The 10560-nt window shown below is 35.8% G+C and overlaps 1 long non-coding RNA gene across 2 annotated transcripts; it reads right to left on the bottom strand.

Moving 5' to 3' along the window:
- Positions 1 to 2829: 2829 nt before the first annotated feature.
- Positions 2830 to 8426, bottom strand: LOC130466255 (uncharacterized). 2 transcript variants are annotated; one of them, XR_008926292.1, is made up of 6 exons: positions 8222 to 8426; positions 7672 to 7769; positions 6688 to 6735; positions 6206 to 6334; positions 4880 to 5224; positions 2830 to 3069 (listed from the first exon to the last, which is right to left on the bottom strand). It is a non-coding gene; the product is annotated as an uncharacterized lncRNA (long non-coding RNA). The 2 variants fall into 2 exon arrangements; XR_008926291.1 differs by lacking the exon at positions 2830 to 3069 and having other exon boundaries at positions 4746 to 5224; positions 8222 to 8423.
- Between the last annotated feature and the right edge of the window lie 2134 nt (positions 8427 to 10560).

Genomic DNA, 10560 nt, shown 5'->3' with positions numbered 1-10560 from the left:
GAGCCTAATTGTGCAAGTGAATGATAGTTCCTATTATATGCTAGTTAGTTTAATCTAGGATTAGGCGAAAGCTCTTCCGTGGATTAGACGCTTATCGTTTCCTATCCGAGAGGTGGCGGGTTCGTCATTAGTTTTCATTCCCCTACTTGCTATGTCTTTGCATATTCATGATTGTTTAGACCTTGTGCTTCCTTTGATTCGATTTCCATAGCCGATTCCCGAATCCTCTAGAGTTTCTTTATTTGTTTGCATTTCTAGCTTTCATTAGATTAATTCAAAAACTCAAATTCCTTCCGAACTAGCTTGTGAACGCATAGATTGATAAGTCAAACATATCCATTCCTATGGGACGATCCATATGCTTGCCGTTATAGTCAATATAGCCGGTAGTTTAGGTGTTTTATAAATTTTGTTTGATTAGGTTGTTTTCTATTCAACGACGGAAAACACGCCTATCATTAACCCAAAAGGCATAACAGTGAACTCATAATGTCCGTATCTAGTCCTGAATGCGGTCTTTGGTATATCGTGATCAGCCATTCTCAATTGATGATAACCCGAACGCAAATCGATCTTCGAAAAGATTCCAGCTCCCTTCAGTTGGTCAAATAGGTCTTCTATCCTAGGTAATGGATACTTGTTCTTGATCGTGACCTTATTGAGCTCCCTATAGTCTATACAGAGCCTCATACTTCCATCTTTTTTCTTCACAAACAACACTGGTGCTACCCAAGGCGATGCACTTGGTCTAATGTAACCTTTCTCCAATAGATCCTCTAGTTGGCTTTTTAACTCATTCAATTCTGCTGGAGCCATTCGATAGGGTGCTTTTGAAATAGGGGCGGTTCCAGGCACTAAATCTATGGTAAAGTCAATAGTCAATTGGGAGGCATCCCCGGGATCTCTTCTGGAAATACATCAAGGAATTCATTAACTACTACAATATCCTCAGGCTGATCCTTGATCACATGCTCTAGGTTTCTCACATTACATAAGAAGGTTGGGTTCCCTTTACTGACTAGCTTCACGAGTTCCATTGCCGTGATAATTCCTATGTTCTTAGGCTTACCAAAACGACGATATGACACTACTTTGCCTAGGCTAGACCTCAAGTGAACCTTCTGCTTCTCACAATATATTTTGGCTTTGAACTTGGCTAACCAATCCATCCCTAGAATTACATCTAACTCTCCTAACTCAAATTCGATTAGGTTAGATAAGAACACGGTCTTGGCTATGGTCAAAGGCACATCTCTACGAATTTTGGTACACTTCACTATACTACTAGTACGTATGACTATAGGTACCTCAATTGGTTCAGGCTCTTTCAACCCTAGTTTCCCCAAAGCATCTACTGATATAAAAGAATAAGTCGCACCAAAATCAAATAGAACTTTAACTAAAACGGAATTAATAGAAAAAGTACCCGCTATGACGTCAGAGGAAGTCTCCGCTTCTTGCCTAGATATCACATTCAACTTTCCTTGGGCAACTCCTTTGTTATAGCCACCTCCATTGGTGTTCCCATTGTTGTTTCGGTTCCCATTCTACTGTTGGTTCCCTCCAGGCTTTCCATGGTTCTGGTGATTGCCATTGCTATTGCCATTGTTACCACCTTGGTAGTTCCTTTGGTTTCCACCTCCATTTCCCCCATTCCGGTTCTGATTGTTCCGGTTATTGCCTTGGTGGTTACCTTGGTTTGGCTTTCCATTCTTAGAATAGCATTCATACTCCCTATGGCCTAACTTTTGACAGAATCTACAAGTCACCAAATTTCCATCACAATCCTTTCCAGGGTGATTCATGTTACAGCGCCTACATTCGTAGGTCCGTACTCCATTCCTTCCAGACTGATTTCCACCACCTTGGTTGTTGCGATTACCACCATTGTTAGCCCTAAACTGGAAATTCCCATTTCCTGTGTGCTTCTTAAAATTCCCCCGATTCTGATGGTTATTCCCTTGATTCGAGCTTCCACCATCCTTTCTCTTTTCAGCACTACCATTCTTCCGTTGCTGTAACCCATATAGGTGAGCATCTTTTTCGTACAGGGTGTCTAATGAGGTAAAGGTCTCTCCAGACAACAACAGCTGTAAGTCCATGGTCAAACCATTCTCAAATCTTTGAGCCCTGAGCTCTTCCGTTGCCACCACTTCAGGTGCAAACCTAGACAGCTCTATAAACTTAGAATAGTATTCCGTCACAGACAGACCTCCCATTTTGAGTTCAATGAACTCCTGCACCTTTTGCTTCTTCAGATAAGGTGGGTAAAACTTGTTCCTTACACTACAAGAAAAAGGACTTTTGTGGTGATTATTTTGGCCTTTAGTAGCGAATATATTCGCTACGAAAACATTCCCCATCAATTAGCTATTCGAGGCGGTAGCCACCGTTGTCATAACCTTTAGTAGCGATTAGTACATTCAATGGGGTAGACCAAAATAATCGATACGAAATACTATGTATAATAGTATCGATTATTGAAGCGATTATAATCGCTATAATTCCCATATTTCATATACCAAATACATTAGTTTTAGTAGCAAAAGAATCGATACTATTAGTAGTTATAGTAGCGAATGCAATAGACGTTATTAGATACTTATTGTAACGATTATAATCACTACTATAGGTTACTTATTGTTGCAAATTTAAGTGATACTATTAATCTCGTAATTGATACATTTGCTAAAATAACAATCCAAATTGACAGTCTATAGCGACGATTATAATCGCTACAAAATAGATCATACTATAATTTAGTTTTACAATGGCTTATCAAAAGTTGTCGCTGTCAAGCATATTGACAATTATAATTATAAATGAGTATAATCACAAATAATTATAAGATAAAAATAATATTATAAATAAATAAGTCATACAAAGTAAGTCATTACATAGGTGATATATAATTGTCTAATAGTCTTAAAAACCTAAGAAAATGTTATATAATAATCTGCAATAAGCTAGATAAATAACTAATTAACTACTACAATGCAACAACGAAACAACTAATACAATATAACTCGATAACGTCATGTGCTTCCCCAAATAATTCTGACTTCACCGCTTGCCAAATAAAGAGTTATTTGCAAGTCAAAAGAATGTACTATAATTAATATCACTAGTATGAAAACATTACTCTACAATCAATACACCGCAACATACTATACAAATAGCAAGCCAAACGATTAGCGTAAATTGGGATGCCATTACATCATTGTACAATAGGCCAAAATTCCCAGACCCATCTGGTTTATACACCCAAACCTCAAATCCCTCTTCCATTCCCTCATTACACAATCTCAAACAACCAATTTCAGCAACACAACCTTGGGAGACGGTACCGAAACAGCCACTTTCGGCCTTTACCACTTTCGGCCTTTACCAGTGAAACAACCACTTTCAGACAACCAATCAAGTCAAGAAGCAGAAGTAATAGTGCGGTGAACTGGAATGAATATATTCACGACCTAGATTTATATAGGGTGCTATAATGTTGAATTTTAGTTCTGACCTAATTTTTGTGTGTGTTTCACTTAGCCAATGACTATAGGTATGGTGTGAAATCAGGATTCTGCCATTATTACCATGCAACAAGAAAATATCAGTATAACACGCCTGTAACAGATCAGATCAATGAACAACTACTGGTGCAGTATTTCTATGAAGGATTGACACTTGGGGATAGAAACATGATTGATGCTGCAAGTGGTGGGGCACTGGTTGATAAGACACCGAATGAAGCAAAGAAGTTGATTGCAAACATGGCTTCAAACTCTCAATATTGTGGAAGTAAAGGTCATACTAACTACTAAGTCCGCTTCATTACATCAGGTTAAGGAGGTGGGTAACTCTAAGCTCGAGCAACAAGTAGCCAATTTTACCGCCCTAGTAGAGAAAATGATAACAAAGAAAAACACATGAGCATGAAGTTCATGTTGTAGGGGATTTCCATGCGCAACAGGAAGTTAGTTCCAATTTCTGACCACCTCCTTTCCAACAACAAGGATTTGCTCATTCACCTAGTCTCACTCGCTTTCAACATCTATATAATCAAAAACCTCAAAGCCAACACGTTTTAGAAAGACTAATCTATTCAGATCAGATCAGTTATGTTCAGACCAATTATGTTCTGATCAGTTCTGTTCTGATCAGTTCTGTTCAGCCCAGTTCTGTTCTGATCATTGTTGTTCAGACCAGTTCTGTTCTGATCAGTTTGTTCTGACCAGATCTGTTCTGATTTACACCTATTAACAATAAACCCTCAAATAAAACAATGTGAGTGTGCCTTCAACGATTTTAGCTTCGTTCTAATGTATTTGGAAATAGCCTCTCTAGTCTGCCAAGAAACAGCTTAGATACACTCTGCACTTTTAAACTTTTTATTTATTTATTATAATAGAAACCGTATAAAACTCCATTTTTAATGCTAGCTATTCTAGAAACCAAAAACTGAGAATTAACAAGCATACATGTTTAAATAGTCATGCCCGAGTGCAGAACCATTACACAGGTTTATGACCGTTTACAAGCAACCAAACTGCAAGTCAAATCATCAATGATGAAGGGCAATCCATATGACGTAAATGCATCGAGACAAGATTTTACACTGAGTTAGAAGACTAAAGTTCATTTAGATGTAAGAATAAACCAAGCTATGAATCAACAAAAATGAAGCGTAACAAATGACAATCATGCAGACACATTCAAGAAGATTGAGGCCATGTAATTTGAAATTGCAATTTTCTTCCCAAAACAACAATTTGGATCATACTCTTATATAATCGACTACATAAAGAGGCAGCTGATTTGCTCAATATTCCACAAGTAAATAGATATTTCATCTAACATTAAAAAAAAGGAGATAGATGCGTACCCAAAGACGAAGAAGATTTAGACAGTGATAAAGAAGCTGAGTAAGTTCATCACATTGTAAAGGTGTATCACTCAAATTCAAAAATGACAGCTCTGATCAAGCAGGGTAAAGGACAGTCAGATAGAGTGAATTGGCTTCCCATAAACCAGAGATAGTTTGTAGATTACGATAGTTGTTAAACATGTTTTCAAGACTAGTATACCGGGCTGGCTGGAGATCATCCAAACTGAACCAACAACTGACTTTACCATCTTTCAGAAACAGAAGAAAAAGCCCTACATCAGCGCAATAGCTATCAAAATCAAAGCAGCTAACACCTACAGGACTGCAGGAACTGAAGCCTCTCTGCAAAATAAAACCACAGCAGCAGAGAGAAGGACAATCATACATCAAACAACTCCAAGAAATATCAGTTGCAAAAAAGAACCCAACTACAACATAAGAGTCCAAGACTGGTCAAAGGAACATCTTCATATTACTCCTTTTTATTCTTAGGCACTTTGTTGAATTAGATTGATTTTATTCAAATATTTGTTTGTTGCTCTTCATAGATATATGGTTTGATGATTAAATTAGCAAGACTGGATGAATGTACAGGGTATATACTCCTACTTATTGTTTTGCAATGAACTAATACATAATTAATGACATTTTCTTTTATCTACAGATCTTTAAAATGAACTATGCAATGATGAATTTTACTACTGTCATCGGTTCTTTTACTTCTTGTGGTGAAAGACAAAAGTGGCTACTATGGTAGTGTGCTCTTTGATACTGTTGCAACAACAAAAAACACATATGGTATGTGACTGGTAACATCTTTTATTGAATAGCTCTATTCAGTTGACTACTATGGTAGAGTACATATGGTTGTTTTGTTTTATTTTCTCAAATTTTTGGCATTAGGTGTTATGTGACTTCGACTTATACGATATTTACACCATTTAAACTATATAGACGTATGTCCTAAGTCTTAGATTATATCTTCTTAATTATTCTATTTCTTAATTATAATTCTATGTCAAATGGTTTTATTTAAAAATGATCTTGATTTAGCTATCACTGTTTTTTTATTTGTTCTTCCTTTACAGTATAAAACAAGCGGAATATTAGGTTTATGGACATTTGTTAAATTAGCTTCTTATCATGAGGTTTTTTGTGCAGATAATTAATTTTAACATTTGTCGCTTAAGTGGAGTAATTGAACTTCAAAAGCTTATACTTCGTAGATGAGTATATTTAGTTAGTGTTGAAGTCTTAGTTGCTTTTTTCATTTGAATAACTAAGCTATAAGAGTGACATGTTCTAAGTATCACCAAGAAATACCTGAAGTTCATCTTGCCCCCAAGCATATTTCTAATACGAAGTCTAAATCTTCGCTCAACTTCAACATGATCATCCAAAACAACCTTCTTTGTGGGAAAGTCATTCTTTATCCTTTCACAGTTCTAACCCCTTCCAGTTGTAAAGGAAGAGACAGATTAATTCAGAAAGTAATTTCAAAAATTAGAACATAAAATAAGTAAATAACTATACTATTTGCATAGTTAAAGAAGCCACCAGCGAAATATATAAACGCAGAAAATGATTACTCTATCAGTAATTTCCAAAAGACAAAGTATCAAGGGAAAAAGCGTAACAAAAATTGCAGCAGGAAAAAAGGTTGACCGTGAAAATGTTTCTCTTTTATCAAAAAAGCTAGCCAAAGAGAGATAATACTGTTTCAAGAATAAGAATATAACAAAGTCATCACCCTATATAACAAGTAAAGTAAGTTGGGTACCGGGGGGGCATAGAAAATATTTTACCTTGTCTTGCAATATATTGACCTCTAAATACAACTTTTCAACCACCTCCTGTAATCAGCAAAATTTTATCAAATTAATGCTTGAATTTCTTCAAAAGTAAATCATAATAGAGAAAGATCGAGAAGGATAAGGAGAAAGAGAAAGTTTGCACATAATCAGCTAAAGTCACAATTTGTTTGCAGAGTCTGTCCCAACAATTAAATGTAAAATACAAACCACCAACATTGAATTAGGCACACATGTGTGTGAATATTGTCATCCCTAATTTCATATCCAAACAGTGAGACAGTTATTGCATGAATTTGCGAAGTTATAAGAACCACTAGTGACTAGTAACGCAGTGCATTACTGAAAAGCTTAGCTTCACAACAAACTGCAATAAAAAAAATCATCAGCAAATATATGATTCACCACTAAGTTGGACATTGTAACTTCTATTGAATACAGTGTACGACTATGCATCAAAATAAAACCTTCTCATGACCGTCCCCTCTTTCAGCTGTGAAAAAGGAAGCAACTGCACAATATGTACACACTAGGTTTCTCCTAACGAGACGTTAGAATGACATTGGTTCTCTGCATCTTCACTACTAATTAACATGATCTGTCCATCATCAGTTCCAAACCATTCAAATCGATTTCATCCTTCAGTAGGTATTTACTCAAGAATGTAACTAGAATTCCCTAACAGTGTGTCATGATCATTCATCAAACACTTTTTAAAGAAATAATCAGCAAACACAATAAGGAACTTATATCCTTTGGGTTCACTCAAACATATAAATTCAAAGGCCAAACCCCTTGTATAAACAAGTTAATATTACATAGGAATCTACAAAATCAAGAACCAATGCAAAATATAATCAAAATTCAACTAACATTTCCTACAAAACAAAAGCAGTATCATAAATCAGACCCAAATAGCAAGATCAAAACCTACTAATTACACTAGTAATAAAAAGACCAAACCCAAAAGAAACTAACCAGGCTTATAAAAGACCAAAATCAGTAGCCTAAAGCTAAACATTCCCTAGTAGTGTCTCCAGTTCCGGGACCTCTGGCCCTTCATTTCATTCCATTTACTGCCATGTGTTCCAAAAACAAACATAAGTACAATATGCAATCTTTGAGGTAACAACTTACAACATGATTTATAGCTAACCATCCATAATAATTTCTAAATTTAAGCACAATTTGAAGCAACACAATTTCACACATGAAACTAGAAAGGAGTAGAAGTATTTTATATGGCTTACGAAGTACAAAGTACAATAATCTACCATTTTTCTAATAGGAATTTAAATAAGAAAACTGATATGTCAATAAGAGTGTAAAAATGAAAAATAAAAAATAAACGAAAGTCGGAATCCACGATTTAATCCTTCTATATATGCCGACAAGATCAAACAAAACAAAAACCTAAATTGAAACTCACAATTTAATCTATCAGGAATAAAATTCATTTCGTTGTAGAGAAATAAGAAATTTCAGAGTATGAGCAGGTCGAGAGAGGGAAAAGAAAAACGAAGCATACCCGACATTGTATCTCTTAATTTGCTGATACTGTTGTGACTCGATTGAAGAAGATAGCGAACGAAATCTGAAAGAAAGCAACTGATATGAGTTCCTAACCCTAGGTCTAGAAGCAGTCGAAGCGGGAACGACTGCAAAAGAAGTGGGAAATGAAAATTTTGAGTAAAGTTCGTGAAAATAAGAGCGGGGTTACTCAATTGGGCTTTTAGTGGCGATTACTCAAGAGGTTACTATGGCAATTGCAAACTGGTACGGTTACCAACATTATTTCCCTAATAATATAACTATAACAGCGAATGTGAAAATGCTACAAAATAATCGCCACGAAAACACATTTTTCTTGCAGTGTTAGTGCAGTTTTGAAATGCTTCCCATCCAAAGTTAGGTCTGGCTCTAAGGGTATTTTCACATCGTTGCCACCATAAATCAGTTTCACCTCTAAGGTAGTACACATCACTATTCACCCTAAGGTTTTCGGGGCAATTCACAGCTACAATGAGCTTATCAAACTCTCTCAACCAGTTCTCAAGCACACTGGCTTCAATCTCTCCGCTATAGAGTGGAGGCTTGCTTTGAGCTATTTTCTTAAACATTTCCCCAGCCGGATCATGCACTGGGTTGGCTCTAGTTTGAGCTAGGTCTCGAACTACCTCAGCTAGTTGTCTAACCACTTCAGAAATCTCTTGGTTAGCCATATCCCTTCTCCTGAATAAATAAAAAGGCTAACTTTAATATTGGTTGGACATGACTTTACTAAGGCACTAGTTCAACAACGAACCTACTCACAACAAGAACACATTTAGGCGCAACCTAGGGGAAGAGTTGGCGCCATTCTTGGGCCTTCTCACCCCACTATTCAATGCAAGTAAATTTAGATGGTTGCTACTAAACCACTTTGCACATAAAATTTCATTGAAGAAATAACAAGTAATCCCTTTGCGATACCCACAAGACTTAGAATTGAGAATTGAACTTAAAGGATAACGAAAAAGGAAATTCTATTCTTTTATTAAAACTCCAATGAATAAGTCTTACATCCACTAATGCCATAGCATTTATTCTCCAACTATGATAAAACTAAAACCATAAATAGTAGCTTTGCCACATTATTAATCAACGAAAAATAAAACTAAGGATTACATTTCTCTAGAGACTAACGTCATCACGACGATCATTTCTTTCTTTGTATTGCTCTGGAGTAAAGTCTTGATCATTAGGATCATCCAAGTCTTCTTCCGGATCCGAGTCTTCATCCATAGCCTCATCATTTTGCTGTGGCTCACTATCAACCACATTATTCTCTTCAAACTCATCTTCAGATCCACTGGATATCTCAATGGTGGGTTCAGGAACTATAGGGTTAGGATTTTCAATCTCTACCACATCATCATCACTATCCTCCTCAACCTCACTAGCTTGCTCATCATGGATCATGCCATCCTCACCATCACTTTCTCTTCCTCAATAGCCCATACCTAGACCCGCAGAGTACTTCCCATCCTCATAGCTATTTTTTGCAACCTCTAAGATAGTAGCAAGAACCTCAGAATCATAGTTCCACCTACCATCACTAGTCCCATATTTGTACCAATTAGGGGTACCATCACCAAAATGCATGTCACTGAACTTGTTCTTGAGGTCTATGTAAGGGTTCTTATGGGTTAAACAATGTATAACCATACTAGCCATCATATCTTTGTGCCTAAGGTAGGGCATATTCTTGGTCGAAGCCAAATAGTCACAAGCAAACACGATCTTCTGAACATACGTGCGAGGAGTCTCATTATCCATCTTCTCTAAGTATCCTAGACTGGTGAACTTAGAAGGTAGCATCCTTAATTCCTGAAAATTCACAACTCAAAAGTCTTACTAACGCGTTTCCATAGAAATTCCAACCCCAAAAGGATACAATAAATAGGTCGTGGAGCCATACAATTTCAATGCACAAATATATGCTCAACATGAAATATGATGCAATTAATCACATAAAGCAAGATAAAACATGGTTAGAACATATTCATGGCACTTAATAAATCACATTGTCACATAATATGCATTCTTAGACTAATATGCCCTTCTTAGTCTACCCAATTCTCACTTGAAAATAATATTAATTTTCGAAATTAATTAAGAAATAACTCCTAACTTAGTTGAAATTATTTAAATTAAAATCGAAAATTAATAAGAATTATTGATTAATTAAATAAATAAATAAATTTCGGATAATTTAAAATAAAATAAAAATAAATCCGAATTTTTTTTTTAAAAAAATAAATTCGCATAATATTCGAATAAATAAATAAATAAGTAAATAATTAAAATAATTCGGATATTTAAATA

This window comes from Spinacia oleracea, chromosome 1, assembly GCF_020520425.1.
Source record: "Spinacia oleracea cultivar Varoflay chromosome 1, BTI_SOV_V1, whole genome shotgun sequence".
NCBI lineage: Eukaryota > Viridiplantae > Streptophyta > Magnoliopsida > Caryophyllales > Amaranthaceae > Spinacia > Spinacia oleracea.
Note: the sequence above shows the minus strand (reverse complement) of the source record. Positions and strands in the feature narration are given on the sequence as shown.